Source organism: Mesoplodon bidens, assembly GCF_964165515.1.
Source record: "Mesoplodon bidens genome assembly, chromosome: 8".
NCBI classification, from domain to species: Eukaryota; Metazoa; Chordata; class Mammalia; order Artiodactyla; family Ziphiidae; genus Mesoplodon; species Mesoplodon bidens.
This window is the reverse complement of record NC_138165.1, coordinates 102015058-102041892: the sequence shown is the minus strand read 5'-3', so window position 1 is coordinate 102041892 and position 26835 is coordinate 102015058. Positions and strand designations below refer to the sequence as shown.

The following is a 26835-nucleotide window of genomic DNA, read 5'->3' as shown; positions in this document are numbered from 1 at the left end:
AAAGGTGTTTTCTGTTTGTAAAGTTGTTACTCTGAGCTGATTTGTTTTTCTTTTTAAATTTATTTTATTGAAGAATAGTTGATTGACAATGCTGTGTTAATTTCTACTGTATAGCAAAGTGATTCAGTATATATATACATATATGTATACATTCTGTTTTATATTCTTTTCCATTATGGTTTATCACAGGATATTGAATATAGTGCCCATGCTATACAGCAGGACCTTGTTTATCCATTCTGCATATACTAGTTTACATCTACTAATCCCAAACTCCCACTCCATCCCTCCCCCATCACCCCACCCCTGATTTGGCACCCCCACCCCTGATTTGGTTTCTGTGTGCAGTCCCTTTGTATTCTCATTACTTTAAAAAGAATTTTTTTTTAATTTTTAATTTTTTAATTTTTTGGTTACACACCACGGCATGTGGGATCTTCCCTGACCAGGGACCAAATCCGTAGCCGCTGCAGTGGAAGAATGGGGTCTTAACCACTGGACCACCAGGGTCCCTGTATTCTTATTCCTGATTTACAGTGGAATATGTGGTTTTGCTGACTTTACACTAGATCAGGAGTCAACAAATTAGCCTTATTGGCCAAAATCTGGCCATCATCTGTTTCTGTAGTTTTGGGGGGGGCGGCACAGCTATACCCCTTTCCTTATGTATTATCTGCGGCTGCTTTCTGGCTATAACAGCAGAGTTGAGTTCTTGCAACAGAAATTATAGGTAGATATGGTAGGTAAAACTTATATTGTGATTTTTTGCTCCTTATCTCTTTTTTACATTTCTATGGTCTCATGGCATTTTGGATGGTTATATCACAGCAGGCATGAGTTATGTGTCTTTAATTGTTAGTGCAATATGACATATGTAATGGCTTCCCAAAGAATTCATTGATTCTGAGTCAGGATGCCACATTGAGATGGTGATAGTGCATTTTTATATTCACAAAGAGCAAGGGTTTTGAAACCTTCACTAAATTAATGAATCAAACCAAAGTCAAATCTGTGTTGTTCTGGAAAATAATGATTGCCAGTTGCTGGAAAAAAGTGAGCCTTAGGTAGCCTTCTGATTTGTGTTGAAAGTGCTTCTATAGTAAGCAAGGATTGTATTGATGTAGGGCTACAGATCAGCTCTTTGTATAGACTAGTCATTTTTGCCCTGCCTACATGCTTTTTGGATAATCAGAATGAGGTGCCTGTACAAGCCAGTAACTAGGGGTCTTTGCTAAAAATAATGAGAAACTTTAATATTTCTTTAGTTTACGAAGGAAAGCAATGTCACTTGGCAACCTCTGTTATTCGTGACCATGCTTATGGCTGTGTCGTGATTTCCAAATTACATTAACGAAACAGTCATTTAAGTTTTGAGGCTGACAATTTGGAACTTCCCTAGGTCAAACACCTCTTCCTTGGGCAGATTCCTTGGCTTTGGAGAATTTCAGATTTATTGAAGTACCTATAAAATCTTAGTTCTGTTCAAATTTTAGAACCTGTATCATCTGCAATTTAGGATTCTTTGTGGAAAGAAGGAGGCTCTTTGAAATCTCAACCATTCTTTATTCAGTGTAAATTTCGATAAGAAGCAAAACTTTGTCACTGTGAATGACAGTTGACCAGCATGGAGCAAGTCATATAAGAAGTATGTGTATTATATAAGAAGTATCAGAGATAAAATGGATAATTTCCAACCCTTTCTGGTATAGCTCTTGGTAGACTTAATAAAACTCACAACCAGCTGAGCACAACTCAGGACTGTTTCCTACAGATGATGGTGTAAATAGCACCCCCCATGGTTACAGTCTCAAAACCTCAGTTTCAACAAAAGCCAAATTTAATACCAAAAACATTCCAAAGCAATTACGCTGTTGTTGTAGTTAAATTATCTGGAGAGTTGGGTTTGATTGCCCTTTGCTCATTAAAACCAATAGTTTAGGATTGGAATTGTCTGTATGTTCACATTCCTGCCCACAGCTAGTGAGGTGATGTAGCTTGATATAGAGCCCAGCTTTATTTCTAAGTTTAGCTTCACATCACGAGCCAGCAGTGAAACCTAGAAGTGTTGGTTTTCATGGAAGTGGCATGGAAAACCTCAGCAATTCCCGAATCTCCACTGCAATGCACATATGTGAGTCTGCCACTGGGACGGGGGCAGAGGTGAAGGGTTAGATTTCACAATGCTACTTTCACAAGACTGGCCTCAGCCTTGTGCGCATTTGCTTCCAAGGCTTCTAGCGACGGTAAAAGACAGCACCTTGGACTTCAGACAGCTTTGATGGCGAGTTTTCAAGCTTTGTTCTTGCAATACCTTTTCAACAAGGAATTGTCTGGTGTCTGATAATAGTACAGAATTCAGTGATAAAAACACTCATTTCCTCGCTAGCTTCATCCGAAAGTGGGAAGAAGAGGGTGTAGGAGGGATTAACCGTTGAGCCATGTGGATGTATGCACTTAATTGGGTTCCTTCCTACGTGCCCAGATCTCTGCCAGCTGTGTACTTGTTCATCTTCCACAGCGGGGTGAGGGTTTTCCTCTGACGTAGGGACATTCCAGATGGACAAGAGTGTAAATGCCAGGTTACATTTTTAGGGGCTTACTAATGGAGCCACAGCAGATTAAGAGGGCAAAGAAAAAGGATGACTGCTTATCTTAGTAGGGAAGTGTGGACCGGACACCATTAGATTTACTGTTCATGAGATCCTCTTCTATTGACATTTTATAAACTAACTGGGTATTTCAACTCCCTCCAAGGAATAGAGAGGAGATTCTTAATGCTACCTTTTGTTGAATTAATATTTCAGATAACCTTTTAGTAAAGCCACTTATCAAATCTTGGTTTTAAAGTTAACTTTTAATCTTGTCTTAGGGCAAAAAACAACAAAACAAACAATACCAAAAAAACATACCACCCAAACAAAACCAACCCAAATTTAATTTATGCACATAAATTAAAAGGCTTTTTGTTTGGAGGGTGGGCTTGTTCTGCAAGTGACTTTTCTCTCATCTAAGCCTGTGTATATGTTCTAACAGAGTTCTAGGAGACAAAACATTTCAATGTGTTTTCGTGATTTGTGGCATATTTACATTTTATTGTGACATTTGATTCTCTCGAGTTTTCGCTAGCGTAAAGAAAGTGGCATGTTTTAAATTATATTAAGAAAATGATTTTTATTTGCCTTTGCATGAATTTTGAAAATAATAAGTTGCTGTATTGTTTTTCATTCACTTTTTAAGTACATTTGAAAACTTCTATCTGCTTTGATCATAATGAGCTCTTCTCTGCTCACATGATCTTCATTCAGACTTAGTGAAGGAAATAAATTTCCCTGCACATCAACGTTTTGTTACATTATAGGAAATGCTGCTGAGTTTTGGAATGTGACTTTGCTTCAGCTGCTGTTTGGTGGTTAATGGTTCAGGATGTTTGCCAGCTGCCATGGTTTGCTGGCGATGTCAAAACCTTTGTAACTTCAGACTCAAGAACCCAGTGCTTATTTTCCCCTTTATTAAATGCAGGTACCATGTTTAGAAGTTCATTTGTTCCAGTCCTCCGTAAAAGTTTGCTCTGGACAAGGTGTTTTGCTTTGTGGAAAGAACTTTTCCATTTACCAACACTGTGTTGTAAAAATACAGCAATTATTTATCTCGTGTTTATGAATAAGCATTTGGATTTGGCTTTCAAAACCACATGGATGCCTAATGAATATTACTTGCTAGTTGTGACTTTTTTTTGTGCCTTGAGCGTTGTGTAATATTTTTTTGCCCCTGATGAAACAGGCAGTTTTGGATATTAAGGCTTATTTTTTTCATGATCCCCCATTGGGACTCTATGAGTCATCTTCTGGGCACAAACAGAAGCAAATATATAATTGCACAGCCTCTCTTATTCCACAATTATTGGATACAATAATTTGTAATATGCACTGAGCATTTTTGCTAAAGGAATTTACAAAAACGTCTTCAAGATAATCCCTGAGTCTATCTGAAGAGTTTCAAAAATTCCACTTCCTTGGACATTTTAGGCATCTTAGATTGGACTATGTCCTATCTGGCTAATTGTGGGGTTGTTACCATTTGCATATGTTAATTTAACTTTCCCTCCCCTGCCACCATTTCCTCTTTGCTTTACTCCTGTAAAACACTATGCTCCACAGGGAGATCTTCTCCATGCTCTGTGAGGACCTAGAGGGGAGGGATAGGGAGGGTGGAAGGGAGACGCAAGAGGGAGGGGATATGGGGATAAATGTATACGTATAGCTGATTCACTTTGTTATACAGCAGAAACTGACACAACATTGTAAAGCAATTATACTCCAATAAAGATGAAAAATAAATAAATAAATAAAATAAAACAAAAACAAAAACACTATGCTCTTTCTGTTTCATTTCCATATTTCTGGGAGTATATAATTTGTACACATAAAATATCTTAGAAAAGATGCATATCATCACAGCCCTTTGGTAGCCAAGAAAGGGATCAAAGTAATAGTCTGATTCATTGTAATTATTGCTATATTAATCAAAATTTAACCCCATAAGATATAATTTCTGTCCAAGTCTAAATATTCACAGATGTTCAAACTTCACATTTTTCCAATATATACAACTGTATACTGAGAAAATATTTAGGCTAAAATAATACAATATTCTGTTTACTATTTTGAAAAAAAAGTATGGTGTTTTTCATTTATGATGTTTTTTATGAAAGTATTCATCATGCGTGTTTGGTCATAGTGGTAGACTAGTGGTAGAATTGGTTTTTCTAGCAATATAAAATATTTTTACTTTTGTCTGTATTTCTTCAAGTGTTATTTAAAATTATCTGTGCAGTAATAAACCATTTCATTTATATGACATTCATCCAGCAATGCCATGAAGGTAAATATAAAGCTCCTTTCATACATGAGCCATGAAAACCGAAGGATGGTTTTCTGAAGTCAAATCAAGTCTATGAATAATTAGGGAAGGAAGTTTTACACCACTCTCCAATTCATTTTATCTCTCTATGTGTATTTATTTTCTTTCAAAATCAAAGCAGCAAATAATACTTTCGACATATGATATGCCAAATTATAAAGGATGGATGCATTATTAACTGCAAATCATATTAGAACTTTAGGAATAAAAAACAAATACAGTATTTGCAAAGTATATTTTCTGTGTTCAGTGAATTTTGATCAACTTTTCCATCCAAAAATGTTTCTTTTGTTTATGCCTATATATTATTTTGTCTAATATTTTATCAGAATACTTTTTGAATAGCAGAGTTCAGGGGAAAATGCTTTTTGGGGGGAAAATTTTTAACAGTCTTTTCCAAAGTATGTTTCACAGGATGTTAAGAGTCGTTAGTATGAAATAAAATCTACATATTTTCTGATCAGAAGTTTAGGAAACACCTGGTTAAACAAAATGTGAAGGCTCTAATGTCTAGAGGGAGATATTGCCTAAATGTCATTGGCCACAGAACCTTCTTTCTCCTGGAGCTCCTGGAGCTCCTGTTCTATAGAACACATCTTGGAACTGTGGGCTTACTGCACGCCCAGGACTGGGTCTGCAGAAGTGGCTCCAGCCATCCTGTACTACTGCTTCTTACTCTGTATATTATAGATCCCCCAAATGTCATATGACTTGGAGTCATTGTCATGACCCATTAATTGCAGCACTTTATAACTAATCAAATTTGTACTTCTTACACCTGCCTTTCATCATTGAAAGCAAGCACACAAGCATCTAGACCTCTCTTTGGCTACTTGGGGCTGCCTTCTCTGAAGGCTATTAAGGAGAGGAACCATTATATCTTTTTGTTGTTGTTAAATGATAAATCTTTTATTAGAAGAATTTCATTCCAGGGCATTGCATGGTTCTGCAGATGTTTTCGCTTCCCTCCCTCGCAAACTTACACACGTAAACCAACCCTTTTAATAATGAACCTGGGCAGCAAAGCTGAATAAAAAGCCTTCTCGGAACCATCACATCTTAAGGGAGACAATTCAGTGCTTCCCTATAATTCTATCTGAATTGTGGTTTGGACCATTGAGTCTGAATTCACATTGCTATTGTAATGCATCGATAAGGATATAATTGATCAGTGAGTCATCTGATTTCAAAACTACCTTTCCTATTAATATTCTAAAGGTAGAATATATTGTTTCATAATTAAACCTTTGGGTGTGAAACACTCAGTGCCCCCTTTTTGGATGTCAAGACATTGACCTCTTGTAGGGTTAATGTTTACAAACAGTCCTTGGAAACTTTTGGGCAACAGTGATTCACCACAGGGATGCCAGTGGTGAATGACAGGGATATCCAGGGCTGTTTCACCACCTTCCATGGAGCATATGTTTTGATTTCAGCAAGGTCATCGATGCCAGATTTTAACATCAGCACTTTCTCAGAAGGATGAAGCTGGTGATTCACCTTGGCTTGCACCTCAGACACTTGGGTATAGGATAAGTGATTTCTTAATGATAGTTCAGGGGTGCCAAATCTTTTATCTCCCTGAGTTTATTGGCTCTCTTACCATTGATGTTAATTGGCTGCTTCTGATGGAAGGGGGCTTATGTTAAGTTAAAACCAGAACGTAAGTCTCTCTCTTGATACGGACAACTGAAAGTAAATGCCATGAGATCTGTGAATGGACGTCGTGTTGTAAAGCCGTTCTGCCCACTACTGATGTCTTGAAATGTAACTAACTAGAATTTTAGAGATTCGACTCCTCCTTTTTCTCTCCTGGGTACATACGTGATGATGGGAGGGGGAGATCCATGCTCTTAAGGCATTAGTGTTGTAATGCTCAAAGGCAAGAATTTAAACAATGGTTATTGGTATGGGGCAATAGTATCAACAGCGATGAATATCAATAGCAATGCTGACAAGTGTATATGGGTGGCACTGAGTGATAGGGAGAAGGTGTTAGGGGAAAGGGGGAAAAAATGTTGGGAGGAGGAGGGAGGAAAGTGGAAAGGATGAAGGGACCGAGTGCCCCCAGTAACTGCATCCAGTGTCATCCAGGCCTCGTGCCATCCAAGTTCAACTTGAAAAAGTTGTTTGGATTATTTTGATTAGTGAAACCAGTAGTACCGTACAATGGGGAACATACACTCAAGCTAGATAGCATTTTAAAGGTCACATATATACTTTAGAGTTTTCTGTAGACAGATAATTAACACAATGATAGCTCTCCATTTGAGCCCTTCAGATCTGTTCTCTCCAACCAGAATCATGCGCACAAACTCAGGTCTGTTTATATGTAAACTGTGTAATATCTTAAAGCTAACGTCATTGTTTGCCCCTTCTCAAAGTACAGGCTGTTTTGATCTACACAGGGAATATTTTTTAAAAGTGGATGTCTAAGAATGTAAACAATTGGGAGGGGAGATGCAGCTGTTTATTATTTACTTTTTAATCTTCTTTCTCTTCTCTCGTGGCTTCTAATGTCAAAGACCTCTCTTTACCTATTCTAGTGTATGGCTTATGGCTCTGGAAGTATACTTTTTCTGGTTTTTATTTTGGTTTTCTAAATAAAGGATGGAAGGACGGAAGGAAAAGTTGTCAGATAAAAATAGCCCTGCGTCTACTAGGTCTTGAGCTACAAGCATTGGGCCAGAAGAGCTACAGTCCTAGGTAAAAAGCGTTTCTATTTTATGGGGACAATAAATGTCAGGCCTTGCTCTTTACCTTAGGGCTCTGTTTGTGTTGTTTATCAGAATCAACTACTCATACCCAGTTGCTGTGTCTACCACTGTCTAGAGTCTTCAAGGAATGAGAGATTTCATATTTAGTGTTTTTACAGGAGGGCGCGAATTAAAGTATAAAAAGGTGCTTTTATGATGGCAATCTCTTTTGCAAACTATTTTCCCTAAGTGAATGCATTTCTGATATCCAGGTCCCTATTAATGTGAAATGTTGTTTTAGCTGATTTCGTTTAGATTTATCAGAATGGCATTTACTGTGTAATTTCTCATTACCCTTTGTAAACATGAAGCTTACCCCCCATTTCCTTTCATAAAAACAGCTTTGTATATTCCAGTGGACTTGACTTAGATGAGAGGTTTGACAACACTTCCACCCATGCTTTTTATAGCATTGTCTATACATTTGTGGTCAAGAGCATGGCTTTGAATCCCAACTGCCCCACTTACTAGCTTTGAAATCTGGAGGAATTTGTTCGTCCTTTTTGAACCTCAATTTCCTCATTTTTAAACAGGGATAGTAATACAATCTCAGGATGGTCGTGAGGACTAAATGAAATAATGCATAATTAAAACCCCTAATACAGGGCCTGACATGGAACAAATGTTGGCTGTGTTGTTGATGGAGACGCTAAGTGACTGTGATGTGTTAGTGGGTTTGGTAAGTTTATACACCACACCGTCACCCCAGGAATGTTTTACTGAAATATTTAGGGAGGGAGGAGAATACAAGAGTTTGTATTGCTTGTATTGTTTGAAAACAGTTATAATCAATAGTAAAATTTCTGTATTTTCTTAGTCATACTTGTAGCATTAAAAAATTGGTTGAGTTTTTTTTTTTTTTTTTTTTAGCAAAAGGGGATAACACTTTTAAAGGGTTAACAACCCCCAGCTTTACTCACTGCCAAATGTGAGGGAAACCTCACAAAAACTTAAGAGCCCAGTTTCTCTGTGGCTGAAATTACCCTTAATTAAGTCTTACAGACCTTAGAATATGTGTGTGAGTACATATGATTTTCCTGTAGATACTTTTTTAGACAGTACAGTTATTGAGAGCCAATTATATACCAAACACTGATACATCAAGTAGAGAGTTGCAGAGAAGAAACCTCAAGAACTATTGGGGAAAGGATATTAATGAAATGGAACTTTTCACAGTCTCAGAAAATTAAACTTCATGGCATACGTGGAGTATGGTGTAATTCTACCACGCTTAGATATAGTTTTTCCTTTCAGCTAGTGAAGTATAAACATTCAGGTTATAAGAGTTAGGGGTGCTTTATACTTGCTAATGACAATCCATTTTAATAATGGATCAACTTTTAAAATTGTAAGTTCAAAGCAAAATAGGAAGCGCCTTCATACCCAGTGTTAAAACAATTGTAACTCAGGCAGTAGTCCTTATTTGAGACCAGTGGTATCATACAAAGAGTGTAATTGCTGGTGTTTCCTTGACAACATTTTTTTAACATCTTTATTGGAGTATAATTGCTTTACAATGAATGGTGTGTTAGTTTCTGCTTTATAACAAAGTGAATCAGTTATACATATATATATGTCCCCATATCTCTTCCCTCTTGCGTCTCCCTCCCTCCCACCCTCCCTATCCCAGCCCTCTAGGTAGTCCTTGACAACATTTTTTGAGGTACTCCCCTCTGCAAACGTGTCCACGGCATGACTGAGAGCAGAGAGCTTCAATGTCAAGTACCTTCCTTTCCCTTTCTTTCCTCTTCTGTGCCCCTCCCATTATGGTTTCTGGTGGCTTCTAGCTGCTGGGTAGAATGAATGAATTGTTCTGCGTTGGCTCAATTGTCAGGGTATGTGCCATGTGTTTTACAGTCACCATCTCTTTTAATCCTTGATACAGGCCAATGAGTTAGGCACTTTTAGTGCCATTTTACCAGGAACTGCAGCTCATTGAGGTTGATCAAGTGCCTGAGTCCCAGTAAGTGGCACTGGGGGAGCTAAGCTTTTACCACTGTGCGGTGCCCACATGGGTCCAACAGCGAGTGTCCTGCAGGCAGTTTCACTTCCTGTTGTAGCCCAGAGATCTTTGTGAAATGTGTCCCCACTCTGCCCCACCTGAGTAGGGTAACAACTCATGGGAATGGCACGGCGTGTGAATTGCACTGCCCAGCCAGTGATTTCGGAATTAGCTCTTGGGGGTATCTCTGGCCACCTCATCATTTTCCTGCTGTTTCCTAAAGCCATTAGAAATGTATGCTTGTCTTGCCTGGGCTTCTGTTCCAGACCCAAAAACTTGTACCTCCTGGTCAGAGCACAGGGTCCTGCCCAGTGAATGAAATTACCATCTAATAATGAAGGCTTTTGCACTCCTGTGAAACTTTATTGATGGGGAAATGGAATCTTGTAAACTGACTTTCTGATAAATCAGACTGATGGGCACGCTCTCGACTTTGGGCTGTTTGCCTTCCTTTAGAGATTGGGACCAGTTTGCTACCGCCTGTTGAGCTGAATGGAAATTATTAGCACCCACAGACTACCTTTTTTGTGCTTATTTTTCAGTCTTTTCCAAATTTTGATACCTTTAAGTCATGATGGCTTTGCAGCTTCCCCTGTTACTACACAATGTGCTGCTTCTAGATCTTCCTCTGCACACATTGATGGTTCTGGGGTGAGATATCTGCATGTGGAATCATCCTTGTTCTTTTTTTTTTTTTTTTTAAATAAATTTATTTTATTTATTTATTTTTGGCTGTGTTGGGTCTTTGTTGCTGCGCGCAGGCTTTCTCTAGTTGTGGCGAGCGGGGGCTACTCTCTGTTGCGGTGCATGGGCTTCCCACTGCAGTGGCTTCTCTTGTTGCGGAGCACGGGCTCGAGAGCACATGGGCTTCAGTAGTTCTGGCACACGGGCTCAGTAGTTGTGGCTCATGGTCTCTAGAGCACAGGCTCAGTAGTTGTGGCGCATGAACTTAGCTGCTCCGCGGCACGTGGGATCTTCCCGGACCAGGGCTCGAACCCCTGTCCCCTGCACTGGCAGGCGGATTCTTAACCACTGTGCCACCAGGGAAGCCCCATCCTTGTTCTTAAGAAAGATTTTAGAGGATGAATTAATACTCATGGTAAGCATATTTTGATATCAGTACTTTTGATATTTCAAAGTTAAAGGTGCCGTAGATTGTTATAATCGTTGAATTGTTATGTTGATTCTGCTCATTTATTTGAGATAAAATCTGAGTAGGCAATTTGGTGGCTTTTACCACCTGTGGGTCCCCTCAGATAATAAAGATGCAATGTTGGGAATTAACCTCTGATTTATGCCTTGTGGTTTATTTGGTAAAAGACAGCAGAGGGCAGGATGCATACATTTCATTGAGTTAGGGTAATGCCCGTTTATTTTGGTTCTGTCATCTGTGAGCTAACACACATGGCCCTACTCAGTTCCTCTTGACCAAAACTGCCAGACATCAAAGTAATCAGCATTCATTTTTGAAAGAGATAGGAATGTATTGGGTCACAGTTTCCATCCCCCTTTTCCCAATCCAACAGTCTCTGTCTCCGATGGCCTGAACACTAGACAGGGTACAAACCCATCGATGTGGAGTCTCTTAAGGACATCTACAATAACTCTTGTTATCTTCCCCAGTGTCCTCTCTGCAATCATCCAGATCCTCTGTGTTGTTCCAGGGCCCTGGAGGCGGAGCTTTCTTATTCTTCTCCAGTTAACTCTTCTAGAACCTTTTCCACCTGGAAATTTTCCTTCGTGTTTCAATTCAAAGCTGTTTTTGCAATTTGAGCTCATTTACCCTATGGAGATGGAGAACAGATGGCTTACAGGGTAGTCCTCCTTATAACTCCCCAACTAAGCCCTCTTATTATTCTTTTCTATCAATTAAATGGTATGTTTTCTCTTTTAGGTTCTTTACTCCTTTGCTACTCAAAGTGTGGTCTCAGATCAGCAGCCCTGGCGTTACCTGGGAGCTGGTTAGAAATGCAGAATCTTGGGTCCCGCCCCAAACCTAGAGAATCAAAATCTGCATTGTAACCAAATCTTCAGGAGACCCTAAGCACATTAAAGTGCGACAGGCACCACTTTATTTTATTTCTTCGTAATTTGGTTATTATTTTCTCTGTGCTTTTCTCTAGTGTGCCTTAACAGTGGAGGCCAAAGTCAGACATAGTATCAATACTACAAGAGTGGAAATATTTTTAGCAAGTGTTTGTCTATCTCAATTCCCGTGAATATTTTGAACTGATGATGTTAAAATATTTAAATATTTTGAACTAGATGTTAAAATATTTTGAACTAAATCAATGTGTAATCTTCATTTACAATAAATGTCTAGTCTTCAGAGACTTTGGGGGAGGTCCTTTTCTGCTGTGTCTTGACATCCGTCACCTAAAGAATCCCCTCACTGTAGTTGAGTGATTTGGCTGCCAGGAATCTTGCTTTGCACTTATAATGAATACCACCCTGTCTTATTCTTCTATTGGGATCCTTTTGTTTTTCTAAAGAGTTGGGCTCTTGAGATTTTAATGAGTCATGGTTAGAAAGAGTGCTACTTTGGGGGTGGGGAAACTCCAAGTCTCACCCCCATGCTGCCACTAACCAGTTTCATGAGCTTGGGCAACTCATTTAATGATGATTTTAACTCTTATCTAACCACACGATCAAGAAAGTCCTGATAATACTAGGCCTGGGACTGCTTTGATTGTTCTGTTCCTATTAATCCATGAACCCTTTATACAGTGACTTGGTCATGGAGTGGAAGTTGCCTATAGAAATAGGAATGGGGCATCTAAAACAAAAATTGGGATAATTGTCATCCAGATATGTATTTTGATTAGTCACTGTACGAACCTCCTTACCACTTTGATAGAACTCTCAGGTGGGAAAAACTTGCTAAGTTGATTTCTTTTCTTTAATTGAAGTATAGTTGATTTACAATATTGTGTTAGTTTCTGGTGTACAGCAAGGTGATTCAAATACATGTATATATATATATATATATATATATATATATATATATTCTTTTCCATTATGGTTTATTACGGGATATTGAATATAGTTCCCTGTGCTATATAGTAGGAACTTGTTTATTTTATATATAGTAGTGTGTATCTGCTAATCCCAAACTCCTAATTTATCCCCCCTTTTCCCTTTGGTAACCATAAATTTGTTTTCTATGTCTGTGAGTCTGTTTCTGTTTTGTAAATAAGTTCATTTGTATCGTATTTTAGATTCCACGTATAAGTGATATCATATTAGTTGAACTTTTGTTGAGTTTTCCTTCTGTTTCTTGGCTCTATCCCTGGAAGAAGTGCTCCTAAACCACTAAATGGTCAAAGGCAGGAGCAGAAGGCCACCATGGGGAAGGGTCCCAGCTTGTTCACTCATGTCCAGTGGTTCTCAAGTCACCTTCCTATTGACTTTCTCTAGCTGTGCATTAGAATGGGAAATTAGCAAGGATCTGGTTGCTCTCAAGTCTTGCACCTCTGTTGAAAGACTCTGGGAGAACCTTTATTTCTACTGGAAGTTCTCTAGGGAGGCTCCAAGAAGAAATGGTATGTGGTAAGTAAGTGGTTGTGTTTCGAGGCCCTGTTAGGAACTGTGATGGTTGGGAGTGAAGAGAGCTGAGAATGGGAAGACAGGAAGAAAGGAGCATCTCTGAAGACTCTGTCTTGGCCTGGACCTTGACCTAGTCACGTTCTTCCTTAACTTGTTAAGGGAAAAAAGCATGGAGAAACCAAGCAAACAGGTAAGCCATTGTCCATTGGTGACACGGTTTTGCAGAAAAAATGTAAGGCAGTTTCTGAGCAGAATTAAGCAAAACTCATCATAGAGCTGTTAATTAAGTGTTAATTATAGCCTGTTGCTGGTGGGTAGTAATATTGAAATTGTGTGGTTCGGTTTTATTTTGAAGGCATTTTGTCAGCGGCTCAGGCTACAGTCTGGAAAGAAGAGAAGCTGTTGTTTTCTTTGTGTACCTTAGGACCACGGCAGCTTCTGTGGCCTATATTGAAAGAGGGTCTTTTCTTATCACCATTACCTTAGGATTCATTCAGAAGAACTTCATATCTAACTACCTGGAAATCAACTTGTTCTCTCTGTTCATTGTCTAGATTTTAGGCTTTCGAACACTGTATCCTCTCATCGATGATGGTACAAGTGCAGTGCCCTGCACCACAATCCCCCACTCCGACCCTGCTATTTTTCTTCAAGTTTAAGTTTAGGGAAAACAGACCTAAAAGTGTCTTCCTGGGAACACATCTTATATTTAGAAATTCCAGTTGCTGTTTCTATCTCAGTCTTGTATTTTGACTATTTTTTTTGTAATAAATCATCTTCCAAGGTGGGTATTTATTTCATCAAGTGAAAGGAAAAAAAAAAAAAACAAACCATGTGGGCAACAGTTCTGTGACTTAGGAGTAGCCTCTTAGAGAACAAAGTCAGTGGATTTATTTTAAAAAGTCAACTAACTCTGGAACCGAGGGGACCTAATCCTTATTTTTTTTGTTTGTTTGTTTTAACTCCCAGACATTTAAAGGGCAATGAGCGGGACTAATAATAACAAGTAACATAAGGAAGGTGTCTTCTGGTTCACAGTGTCCTTCTCTTGTTATCTCATTGAGTTTTGCAAATGATCGTGAGGACAAGGTATTTTCTTCACTTTATTACATTTTGGAGGCAAAATGAGGTCAAATGCCTGGTCCAAGACCATACAGAAGGTCCTGGCTAAGCTGGGCAGAGATACAGACCTGGAGGTGATCAGTTGTATTTCCTTGTGGGGTTGATCTCTTTTCTGTGGTCAGAATAGGGGGAGCAGCATCACACCCTGCTAGTCTTCTCCAAATTCTGTTGCTTTGGCCTCATCAATCCTGATATTCTCCCCGCTTCAGTCAGTGTTTTGCATTGCATCCAGAAGCTTCCTGTTTTCCTTTGGAGCAGGGACATATGAAAACATGGGGCAGATTAATCAGATTAACCAGCTGTCTTCTAGTAAAAAGGTCGTGAGGGAGGGGGATGCAGTAGAGGTAACTTTCCATCAGTGATAAATGGGGAGGCACCCACTGGGACTCTGAGGTCATGGTGTGACAGTCAGCCATAAAGCAAGCCTCAGAGCAGGAACACTGCTTCCCTCCTACTCTTCCCTAGAAGAGTACTAGGGAAGTGATGTGAACTTTTCTGGATGTGAACTCCAGAAACAGCTGACGAGTGTGTGCATGGCTTCCTCCATTTTCTCAGCTACAGGCAATAGCTCTGGAACATGGTTTCTCAGCCTCAGCACTACTGACATTTTGGGCCAGGTAATTCTTTGTTGTAGGCGGCCACTCTGTGCACTGTAGGACGTTTGGTAGTATTCCTAGCCTCTACCCACTGAATGCCAATAGCATCTCTCTCACCTTACCCCAACCCCAGATGTGACCACCAAAAGTGTTTCCAGGCACTGCTAAGTGTCCATCGACAGGAGAAATTATTCCCACCCCCTCAAATTGAGAACTATTGCTCTAGAGACTTTGTGGAATGCTTGGAGGCCAGAGGGTCTCTTTTATGAGAAGTGGGTTTAGCCCCACGAGCACACTTCAGCTGAAGTCCCGATGACTCCTGCCTGGCACTCCAGTGGGCCTGGGGATCGCCTTCACAGACCCCATTTACCTCGCTTGGGACTGTGATCCCCTCAGTCATTGATCAGTATTCTTCATAAGGGTTCCTTAGTTAAGAGTTGTCACCACCTCTTTGTTAGGATTTTGGCCCAGCTGTCCTCAGACTGCTTCTGGTTCGTCCAGGCAGCTAGCTCAGTACTGCATTAACATGATGCGCTTAATTCAGCATGCTAGTAGGGAACTTTTTAGCAAATGCCATTTTGCAAGTCAAAAAGGACAAGGCCGAGATGTCAGATAATGGAGAAAAGAGGGAGGAACAGGGGACAGTGAATGTGAGACTTGAAAGGTGAAAGCGAAGGACCAGGAGCTTGGGGTCAGTGGGTGAAATGTCAAACCCTCTTCATCAACTGGAAGAATTTGCCTCCTTATCTGAGACAAAAAAGAAGTGTTTGCAGTTAGTTAGAAATCTGCACCATTGTCTGCTTCAAAGACCTTAGAGATGCGAGCGATGTATACATTATCAATTATTTCAGATTATCTTTCGGATTTCTTCCCCTCCTTTTCCAGCTGCCAACGATTAGATGTGTGCATCTGGCAGCAATTTCAGTTTTTCGTCAAGTTACCCAGGCAGCACTGGCTGGCTGTGCCACTCTCCTGTTCGGTTCCTTCAGATGAAAGATTGGGGAAAAGAATTTGGAAACAAAAGCCGCCCAATTCTTTCCCCGACAATTAGAAACATGCTTTGGCACCTGGCAATTGTGCATAAGAACCGCATTGAGCATCCATTTAAGCCTATTCGTGAGAATTCTTTGTAAATTCTTTCCTGTAGCATTATAAGTCTTTCATTAGCCGACTTTAGAAAGGGTGGGGGTACTTCAAGCTTCTAATTTCTTCCGGGAAAGCAACAGAAGAAGTGGCCTTTCCGTGATATTTCTGAGGATGGCATTCACTGAAGAACTGCTCAAAGATCTGCTAATGCTCTCCGTCCTGATACTTAACTGGAGCTGTGCCCTTTGTAAGTAAGCAGGTGTTTGTCTAAAATCGTGTCACGGGGTCATTTTTAGCTTTACTACTACTACTTTTACTACTTTTACGTTTTGTTCTGGCCTTGCCCCCGTACCCACCTCCTTTCTGAAATAACTTTGTCTCTCTTCCCAAGATACATCCTAACCTTGGCTCTACCTTCGGTCCTTGGCTGCCCTCTGGTCTGTGGATTCACTGTTGCTTGCTCTTCCCACGAGGACGTTTTGGGCTGGTGTGTATTCAGGTATCCGGAGAGGATATGAGATCCGAGGATTTCTAGTTCTTCATGACAGTGGTTCCAGTAAGGTTTAATGATGGAGGGCTTGTTATGTGTGAAACACAATGATGAGAACTTTTCACATATTATCTCATTGAACTGCAGTGATAACCCTATGGAATGGGCACCGTTAGCCCCATGTTACGGGTGAAAATATTGCGATTTAGGAGGATTGGTAACTTTCCCACAATTACAGAGAGAAGGGTAACGAGAGTAGGGATAATGTACATTGTCAGTCTTTTTTAAAATCTTAACTTGGAAATAAGCCCTGAGTTAAAATTGATCAGTCTTTAAAAAGCATTAACAGCCATGTAATGGCTCTGTCTTCATTCTCAAAATAACCTGCCTGGACGGGGTTTCCTAAATTACATTTTAGAATTCAAAATTGCTTACAGGTTACTCACGTATCACTCAGGTAGTGGCAACCCAAGGGAAACGCATTTATTCTGTTACTTTATTGTAAGCAACATGATGCTCATCTTTAAAGTAACCCAATTATTTTAGAACCTCTGGCCTTCTGTAGTCTAAGGTGGATGGTACAGTTTTCCATCTTCCCTCACATTGACTTTTGTTTAATTATTGCTCTCATAGCCCAGAGATCTTTATGCCTTGCATGTCTTTAACAAGAATCCTTAAGGTAAAATGAATGAGAATTGTGGGTTGAATACATTTGAAATATGCTGCCATATACTTACATAATATATTTATGATCTGTTTCAATGGGTTTCAGAGAGCTTTCTTTCATGATTTAGACTGCTTCAGAAAAAAGAAAAAAAAGGTGGGGGGACAGCTCACTTAACTTCAAAGACTCCCAGTTGAAATTCTTCCCCACATTCCCCCTTGGTATACTCAAAGAAAGAAGGAAGACAAAGACTAAAACCTTGTTGTTTGTGATTTATGCTGATGCGTTTAAGGAGATGTTAATTAGAGGTGTGTAGTAGGGAAAGTTTCCTTCTGAGCTTGACCTTCTTACAAACAGCTGGGAATGGCCCTGTCCTGTGTTAGGCCAGTTTAATGACCAAAACACTTACAGGAAGGAGAGATCAGGGCCACATGGCTGAGGTACCTCGTGGTTCCTTTGAAAGATGCTTGTTCAGTTCAGTACATTTTTCTTGCATTACCAGGTGCCTCCATAAAGTCAACCACAACCTGTATTATCAGGGACTCCGACTAAAACTTGCAGTAAGTAGGAAATAAATTAAACACGGGTTTTCCCTTTTCTCCGGCTGCCAAAAGTGATGTCAGTGGTGTTAATGATCCTTGCCTCTGCTCTCTGCAGATGGTAGGGCTGTCTGTGAGAACACTTGTTCTGTGCTCTGTTTCCTGGGCTGTTACAGAAAAGCTGATGATGGTAGATGAGAAACAATTGAGCAGCCGGACAATTACTCAAAGGTAAAGTCAGGCACTTGCTTCCTTCAATTTATGAGATGACTCCGGGGAGTGAGCAAAGAATGCGACCTCTATGAAGTATTTAACAGAAAAAGTAAGGGCAAGGGGACTAGGTCTGCTTGCTTTTCCTTTTGCCTAATTACGGAAACAGTATTGCAAACACCATGTTGTAAACGAAGCCGTGATTTTCATTTAAGTCTACTAGTTATCAGAGCCAGACAAACAAAACCTATGTCCTGTATTTCTGAACATCACCAAAAAAAAAAAAGCCAATGTGAAATTACAATATAAACCTCAGAGCTGGGATGGTTCTTCCTGGAAGGCAGGAATAAACTGCAGAATTAGCTCCCACAAAGGCAGGAGAAAGAGCGACTTTTATGACTTGTCTCCTCAGGTAGGGAAGATGATGTCCTGTTATTTTCATGTCTTCAAGCAACAGGTTTATTTTGGTTGAGCTCTGTTAAAATGAAAGCTTCCTCTCTCCCAGCACATGTGGTCTGACGTGAAATGTTAGAGGGATTGTTTTTCCGAGTTCCTCTACCTTGACGATCATGTATGTGGGGACTTGTTAGAATTTTGGCAGAAGAGAGATCTGAGACATTTGGATTTACATTTTGGGGGGAGACCGTTATGGTATTGACCCCCACTTGCTTTACCTTTTAATTACCTTTTGCTTTATCAGCATGCTCTGTCTTTACTAAAAAGAATGGGCAATAACTGAAGTGTATATTCTTTGGCTTAAAAGATTTCTGAATGTTTATTCAGATTTCCTTAATAGATCGTTGACAGAATACTTTTCATTGTTGAGAACGATATGTTGTTGTTGTTTAAACCTATCTTCTCCGTAAATCCCTAACTCTCTGCAAAAGTTTCGAGACCCTCCTTCCTCTGCCCTTTGGCGCTGACAGCCTTCCCCGTGCTGGACCACATCGGGAGCCCACAGGCATGACGGTCGGCTCCTTGGGCCCTCCCTCTCCTTTCCTTTGCGTAATATGTGTGCCTGTCTTCATTGGTGGTCTCCTGAAGTCACCAGCCCTGCCAGAAGGTCTTTCCCTGGGACAAAAAGGGAACTGGAGCGAGATGGCCTCTCACATGTTGGCAACTCTCCCCGAATATCCGTCCTTGGCAACTCTGCGCTCTGGAAGGGCTGGCCAGCAACCTTGTTATTTTCACCAACCCTCCCCCATGTGACTCGCACCAGGCAAAACTGCTATTTAAGCAGCTCCATTAAAAAGCTCTGGCTTGGCCGGTTGGTTACCCTTTGCCATTTAATACCATGAAACCAAGTCTTTTCCAGCTCAGTTCTGACCTAAGATGTTGGTTTCCTTCCTTTAGCTAAAACGGCTTTCTCCTTTCAACATAAAGTAGCAAACATCTTGGGTCTTACCTCTAACTTGACTTCTTTAGTTCAATCCTAACTTTTTTTTTTTCTTTTTTCTTTTTGGTGATTATGGTCTGAAGGCTTTAAAACAGAAGCCTTTTTCACTACTTAGAGCTGTCCTTTCCCAGAGTCTCAGCTTGCCCCCATACCTCCCAGCCATACCTTGTGAAGAGCAGAGAAATGTTCCCCTTGGCCCAAACTTCAAGCTCTCTGGATTTAACTTTCTTTTCTTTGGGTGATTACCGTAGCTAACAGAGCTGGGCTGGTAATGCTGCTTCCTCCCTAGATGCTACCATCAAACCCACATGGTAGAACCCAAGCTCTAAGTCAGGAAATTCCTTTCATAAGGGGTTTCACATTCCGTCAGATGGATCCATGCTTTCGTTTATCTGTCGGTGATTGCATCGTGAATGGTAAAATAAGGAACACCTACACACTACCAGGACTATAAATGTATTTGATACTGATGATTTAAAAAAAAATTACTGGGCCTGTTTTTCAGGTTTCAGGTACACTTAAAAACAGAGTACTTTTGCGGTGTGTTATAAGGTGTTATAGGTAAGCATTCTGGAAGACTTGATCAGCTCTAAATTAGCAGTACCATGAATTAACTACATTAGCGTCAGTGCGGTAGCTGAGGAGATGAACGGTGCTCATGGTTAGTGGTACGCAGTTGAATATAATTGTGCGAAATAAGAAATCAACAGACCTGGGAAGACAGGGTATAGGAAGATGTCACAGGTGCTGTGTTCAGCATCCTGCAAGGTGCAGAGTTCCCTACCGACCTCTCTGCGCTCACATCCCTTCCACCTTTTCTCTCCCTCTGATCCCAGCCAAAGGTAACCTTTTTCTCCTCTGAGAGTAGTCTCCCCCCCACCCTCCTGGCTCTTCTGAATACTTTGCCTGTGCCGTTCCCTTAAGGACTTAGGCTTTTGGAAACTAAACCCAGGAAGCCAGAGGGGTTTTTTTCTGCTTTCAAATTGTCATACTTCCCCCCCATGCACAATGAATTGGGAGGATGGGAAAGAGTAGAATACCAAGAAGGTTTAAAATGTTGGTTAACATTTTATCTTCTCATCACAGATTTCTCATCACAGATTTTTCAGAATGGGAAAGATCTAAATGTGATTAAAACATTATTTCCTCGCTACTTAAAATATTTTTGACATTAAATATGGAATATTAAAAGTTCAAATCCTTTAAGTAAATAATGAAATCAGAACCATAGCTGAATAGCGGTTTCCCTTGGGTGACAGGAATTATAATGTTTATAATGAATTATATGTTTATTCCTTCTTTACATTTACTGTCTCATAAATTTTCTATATTACGCTCAAGATTTTTTTTTTAAGTCACAGCTGTTTATGTTAAGGGAAAGAGAAATGTGCAGTTTTGACACATTTCTTCAAGTGGAGGAATTTATTTATATGAATTTTTCTAGTTGAATCTACAATATAAGATCTCAAACAATGATCTCCATTGAAGAAAAGTCATTACTATAGTTACTTTTTTTTTTCAAGCATAATTGGATAAGGAAGAGTTTCTTTCTGGCTACCTTTTTATACATGACAACAGCCAAGCAACTTACAATATTATACTCCCATCTCCTTAGTAAAAGCAGAAACCGCCAGTAACGTTCTAACCAGGTATTTTAACTATGTTGTGCTTAACTCAACAAAAGTTAAATACAAGATAAAAACTTTTAGCCAATGGGTTTGACTAAAAATGCATTGCTGAAAGGGTGTGGATCCTTCTCTTGTACTTATATCATAACCTTATGCTGTTTTCAGCTGCTTACTCAGTGGAGACTAATCAGTAGGCTGAGATAGTGTGAAAGGAAGCGGAAGCTTTGTTTTTCAGCTCTAGCCGGCATAGTTTAAGTGGGTCGAGTCCAGAAGATGTAAATTCCTACTGGATACAATAATGCAATAATCCATAGGTCTCAAGCAGCATTGCCCAAGTGTTGACTTATTTGATAATGCTTTAAAAATTACATTTTTCATTACTGGCAACAGGATTAGGTGGGTTTTATCCTGTGAGAAGACACATGCAGACCGTAGATGCTGATGTGGTGATGAAATTTTGTCAAAATGTAATTTCCTGCTACTAAATCTTGTGACAGGTGCATCGTATTTCTGGGTTCAGAAGTTATTCCCCAGTGATGTAACTAGAGAGAATGTATAACAGGAACATCACCATTTGATATTTGCACAGCTCTTCTCCAAGGATATGTTTTGCTTTTTCCGTTTCCAGTTTATGAGCACTACAAATGAGTTTTTGTAAAACATCGTAGCAATATTTGCCTCATATGGTTGGTTGTGAGTCGATTGGAGTTGTATATATAAAGTGCATTAAACACACATTGCCCATGTCTTCTTTTCCAGCACGTGCGTTACAGCCTTTATCATTGTATTTTTTTTTAATTTGTCACTCAACAGATGTTTATTGCATTTAATGACTGTGGGAGGCTAGTATTGCTTTTTTTTTTTTACATATTCCCAAGTTACAAAGATGTATGAATATAGATTATACTGCATGCAAACAAATATACACGGTTGCCCTTCATCAAGTAAGCTGCTTTATTCAAGCACAGCCCTTCTTGATTGCAAGTGTGTAGAGGCAGGCATATAGACAGAAGTCCCATGAGGCGTCTGCTAAGGTCTGTGTGTAATGTTAGGAGAGTTCCTTTCCGACAAAACTTATTACAACAATGGTAAACAGCTATGGTTTTGGAACTTTAGTTTTTGGAGTTCTTTGGCTTTCGATAATACCTCGCTGGGAACCATTATCCAGCTTAATCAGCTCTTTTACTCACCATATTTGGCTCTCAAAGCTTTTTGGCTGTCTCCAAAGATCAAATGTGCCCTCAGACGGCCAAACTGGCTGCTATAGAGACCATTCAAAAGAATATGCCCAAGGCTGAGAAGGCAGTTGCAAGAAAGAAATGGGACTTGAAGAAGGCATTCCAAAAATGCTTCGAACAATGGCTGCATGATTGGAATAAGTATGCAGACCCCAGGGTGGCTGCAGGAAGGAAGAGTCCTCACTGAGGATGTCTGTTAAAAATCTTTGTCGTTTACTCAGTAGCTAAACTTTATGTACAGACACAGACACACACACACACACACCCTTGCACAAAGATAAACAGTTGTGAACTTCATACTCTCTCTTTAAATTTTTCCAGGCCTCTATCGTCTGTTTATAGCTTCTGTTCCCATTTCCTCTATGTCAGCCTTGCCTACCACTTTCCCACTTTAACTTTTTTCTAGACTCCTAAGTTGATGGTGCTGGTAGGTAGCATTAATGGCTGAGACATATGTTGATCAGGATTTACGATAAAGACTTTGAAAAGTAGTATGCCGAGATTTTGGAGTGGAAGGTATATGAAGGAATTGTTACATCCTTTTATTTCCTGCTCTTTGAACATACTACTTGTGGAAAATTACAAGGATGGTTTCCGAGTGGCCCAAAGCAATAGATTTCAGCATCTGGCGAAGCCATATTTTTTTTTCTCTCCTTGAAGGGCCCCCAATTTCTGCCCTTCTGCATCCATGCAGGTTGGCACATGTGATGACACAACTGGATATAGTTTGTTCCTGTGCTAAGCTGTTCATTCAGCTGTTCTGGATGAGAGACAGACGTAAAATGAAAAGCACATTGTGCATCCTTAACTTTTCCCCCATTTTACATAAATTGGCAGTTTGTTTGTTTGTCTCAAGCCTTTGTAATAAAGTATGGCCTTCCTACTTAATTTTAGGCCCGGATGTATGAAGCTGTGTTAAGCTGTATGTAGATATCCTGGTAGGAACATTTTGGTAGATTGCAGTATGAATTCAGGAGAAACTTGAAAGTAAGTAAGATCTCTGGGGTTTTTGAAAGGCCAGGTTTTCTTTCACTTGTAGCTTTCACAGTAAATCCTGTTTCTCTGGCAATTAGAGAGATAAGCCTGGAGTGCTCTTTTTGGTTTTTTTTTTTTTTTACCTTGGTGTCTCTATGTCAAGGCTTTATTTGTAAGTAGAAAAATAGACTTTCTCTGTCATTTAGGGGCGGAGTTAAGACTGTGAAATGAACAGAAATCTCCTGGTAAAACTGAGTCCTTATCTGGTAAATTTCAACTTCCCTGAAAGCCATTCTGTAGATGATGAATACTGGCTGGTCCCAGCCATACTCTCCTTCAAAGAGGAGAGGCAGAGAAAAGAAAGAAAAAATTACATTGGTCAACATTTACCTCGTGTGGATTTTCTAGTCTATCGCTGTCCTTGTGGCTGACCTGGATCATTACTGCTTGCGTGTGGATCATATCACAAAGCATGTCCTTGTGGTCCCTTCACTTATTTAAAGACATCTTGGCCTGTCCTTCAAGGTTCCTCACCACCCACCCCAACCTGCGTTTGTAGACGTCACTCCTCCTACCCCTTTGCTGATATCTTGTGCTCCGACAAAACCACATTCCTCACTTGGCCTGTCCAGGGCTGGGCTCTCATCCCACTGGGCCTCGTTTTGTCCTGTGCCCCCAGTGGGAAGTGTGCCTTGTCCCTTTCATTCGTTCTGTTCATATTTAGTGAGTTCCTGCTAGGTACCAGCCCTTGTGCTGGGCTCTGGAGATGCAACACTGAAACCCCATCCCTGTTTCCACATCCCCAAACTATTCCATTTCTGCCAAACCAAGCCAAGTGTGTCAACGAGGTGCTTCCTTTACTCTCCTAGCTAGAAGTGTTCTTCCCACCTCCATACCTCCAGAGCTTTTTGCTTATGTGCATCTATCATGGTATTCACCCCGTTTCTGCTTTGCATTCCATCTATCTGTGAATGAAGCTTACCTTCCTTGCTAGAATTTCTAGAAAGCAGAGCCTATAGCAGAATTCACCTTTGTATCCTCCATAGTACTTAATGCAACCATTTACTCATTCAACAGGTATATTGATTAGCTACTCTGTGCCATCTACTGCTCAGGACATTCTATAAATATTGATGTTTATAGATACCTTTTGGATGCATGAAAAATAGGGACCTCAGAAGGATTTTCTAATGTTAAGACTTGAGAGCAAAAGAGGCTTTATGAGGTTGAAAAGGTGTCTCCTCTCTGGAGGGGAATGGGTAACACCCCTTGAGGTTTGACTTTTGAAATTGCATAGAAGAAATGTTGTATTTCTGCCAGAATAACTTATTTCTGTTAGACCTAAATCGGAACCCCTTTCTTTAGTTAATGATTAACTAGGTCTCTTTTGCTTGGATCTCCTTTTGCATCTAAAATTCTCCTGTCAACCAATGTCAGGTTAAAAAACGATTTCAGATTTTGTAATGTTAAGCCCTGCAACTTCAAATTCTAAAGTCTGTAGTTGACTTTTAACCAAAAGAAGATTAAGCCTAGCCTGACTGTAACCTGCTTACCATATTTTGTAGTTGTTTTACACAAAAGCTTCAGTGGACATTTTTGTTTTGATCATAAGAACATCAAAGTGTTTCGTATTTTTGTATTGCTAAACTTCTGAAACCTCCCAATCACATCGATTGGTTTACTGACTTAATATTGACTATTTTGAGTTTGTGATTGCTGTAGACTCTTGCATTTTGAAAGAAAGAAGTTAAGTACAGTTTGTTGATTGTACTGAAGTACTCAGTACTGCTTGTGCCTGTAGCTTCAGTTTACCTGAAGCTGCCCCTTTTAAAAGGTGCTGCCCCTTTTAAAAGAAGAACCCTAAAAAGCTATCAAACGTGCGTTTTGAGATGCCCGTGGTGACGAATTCTTTCGTTTTCCTTTTCAGAATGAAGACCTAAATGACCTCAGCAAATCCTCCTTTAACTCATGGGTACCCAGACTCTAAATATTTCATGATTCACAACCAGGACCTCACATCTTCCTCCTCAGTAGATGGTACGATGCACCCATTTCAGTTTGTTTACTTTACACAATCCTCAGGAGTTTGTTGACTGAACTGCACGTTCTATATCGTGCCAAGAAAAAAGCACTGTGACACCAGAACAATGAGTCTGCATAAACTTCATCTTCAACCTTAAGGACTTAGCTGGCCACATGAGCTGATGTGCCCCCCACCGTGCCACAAGAGAATGGGTTTACGCTCATTGCATTTACAAGACACATTTCATCTGCTGCTGAAACCGTGTACGACAGAGCATCATTGTAAATTATTTCATACAGAACTGTTTGCTTTGGGTGGAGAGAGTATTAAATATTTAACATAGGTTTTTGATTTATAAGTGTAATTTTTTTAATTAAAATGTAACTTTTCTTACAGCACATCTTTTTTTGGGATGTGGAACTGAGGTATACAATGTTCTGTTGTAAAGAGTGGAGCAAATGCTTAAAACAAGGCTAACGAGTAGAATAGGGTACGATCCTTGTTTTAAGATTGTAATTCAGAAAAGTAATATAATAAGAATCATAGTGCCATAGATGGTTCTCAATTGTATAGTTCTATTTGCTGATACTATCTCTTGTAATATAGCCCTGATGTTGAGCTGAGATCCTTACAAGAATTGATCTTAATTTCGTTCTTTTTTTTTTTTTTTCTGTAAGGCAATAGGCCATGTTAATTAAACTGAAGAAGGATATATTCTACTGGGTATTTTCAAGTGTCAGCTTAAAATTGGCAATTGAATGGAAACAAAATTACAAGAAAAGGCAATCAGTGTCTTCCATTGTATATACTGTAAAGAGGAGGCGACATGGGTGATCCCTTGGAATCAAAAGCTCTCTTTGGAATGAACAATGTGGGTGTTTGTAAATTCTGGAAATTTCTTTCTATTCATAATAAACTAGAGACTGTTGATCTTTTCTTCTCCCCTCCCCCACTCTGTAAGCTTCCTGTTCCATTGCCACCATTTTTTTTTCTGTTGCACACATTAGGATCTTTCATTTCCTGCACTGTCTCTAGAAAGATGTAAGACAAGTGAATACTTTTCTTTCATTTCTAACCAGAAATTAAAATTCCAGAACGTGTTTTTTTATCATGACCAGGGCTACATGTCACTTTCCTTAAGACTCTTATCTCATGTTTTCTGAGAATGTCCAGTGTTACATTATTTAACTGAATGTAATTTGGTCCATTTGCCCTGGTGGCTACTGGCCTATGCGTGATTAGTTAATAAAACCCAGGGCACAGAGAGCACATCAAAGCATAATGACCTGCTATGTAAACATCTAGCCAGCAGTGAAAATGTTAATCCTTTTCTTGTTTGGAAAGTACACACATCTTGGAATTTTTCCTTGTGAAAAAGAAATGGCAATGGACGTACTTCAAGAAATTGCCTACAGAGTTTTGAATCTTTGACCAGAAAGCTTCCTAAAGGTTCAGTGAATTAAGGCTAGTATCAGACTCCCCCGGAGTCCATGTAAACTCTCCATCAGGAAGTCCCAGCCCTGCTATTGAGAGGAGCAACATTTTCTTTCACTGAAGGGTTGATCTCCCTGGGTGGGAGAGGGGCTGCCAGGAAGGGGCCAGGGTTGGGGGCCATTGCAGTGGCTGCTCATCAATGGGTCAGGT

At 39.9% G+C, this 26835-nt stretch overlaps 1 protein-coding gene across 1 annotated transcript in view; it reads left to right on the top strand.

Annotated features, from left to right (window-relative positions):
- IRS1 (insulin receptor substrate 1) overlaps positions 1-26127 on the top strand; it is a 61104-nt gene extending 34977 nt beyond the window's left edge. Inside the window, exon 2 of the mRNA XM_081241947.1 lies at positions 25096-26127. The gene's annotated coding sequence lies outside the window, so the exon portion shown is untranslated. The remainder of the gene's footprint in view (positions 1-25095) is intronic.
- Positions 26128-26835: the final 708 nt, after the last annotated feature.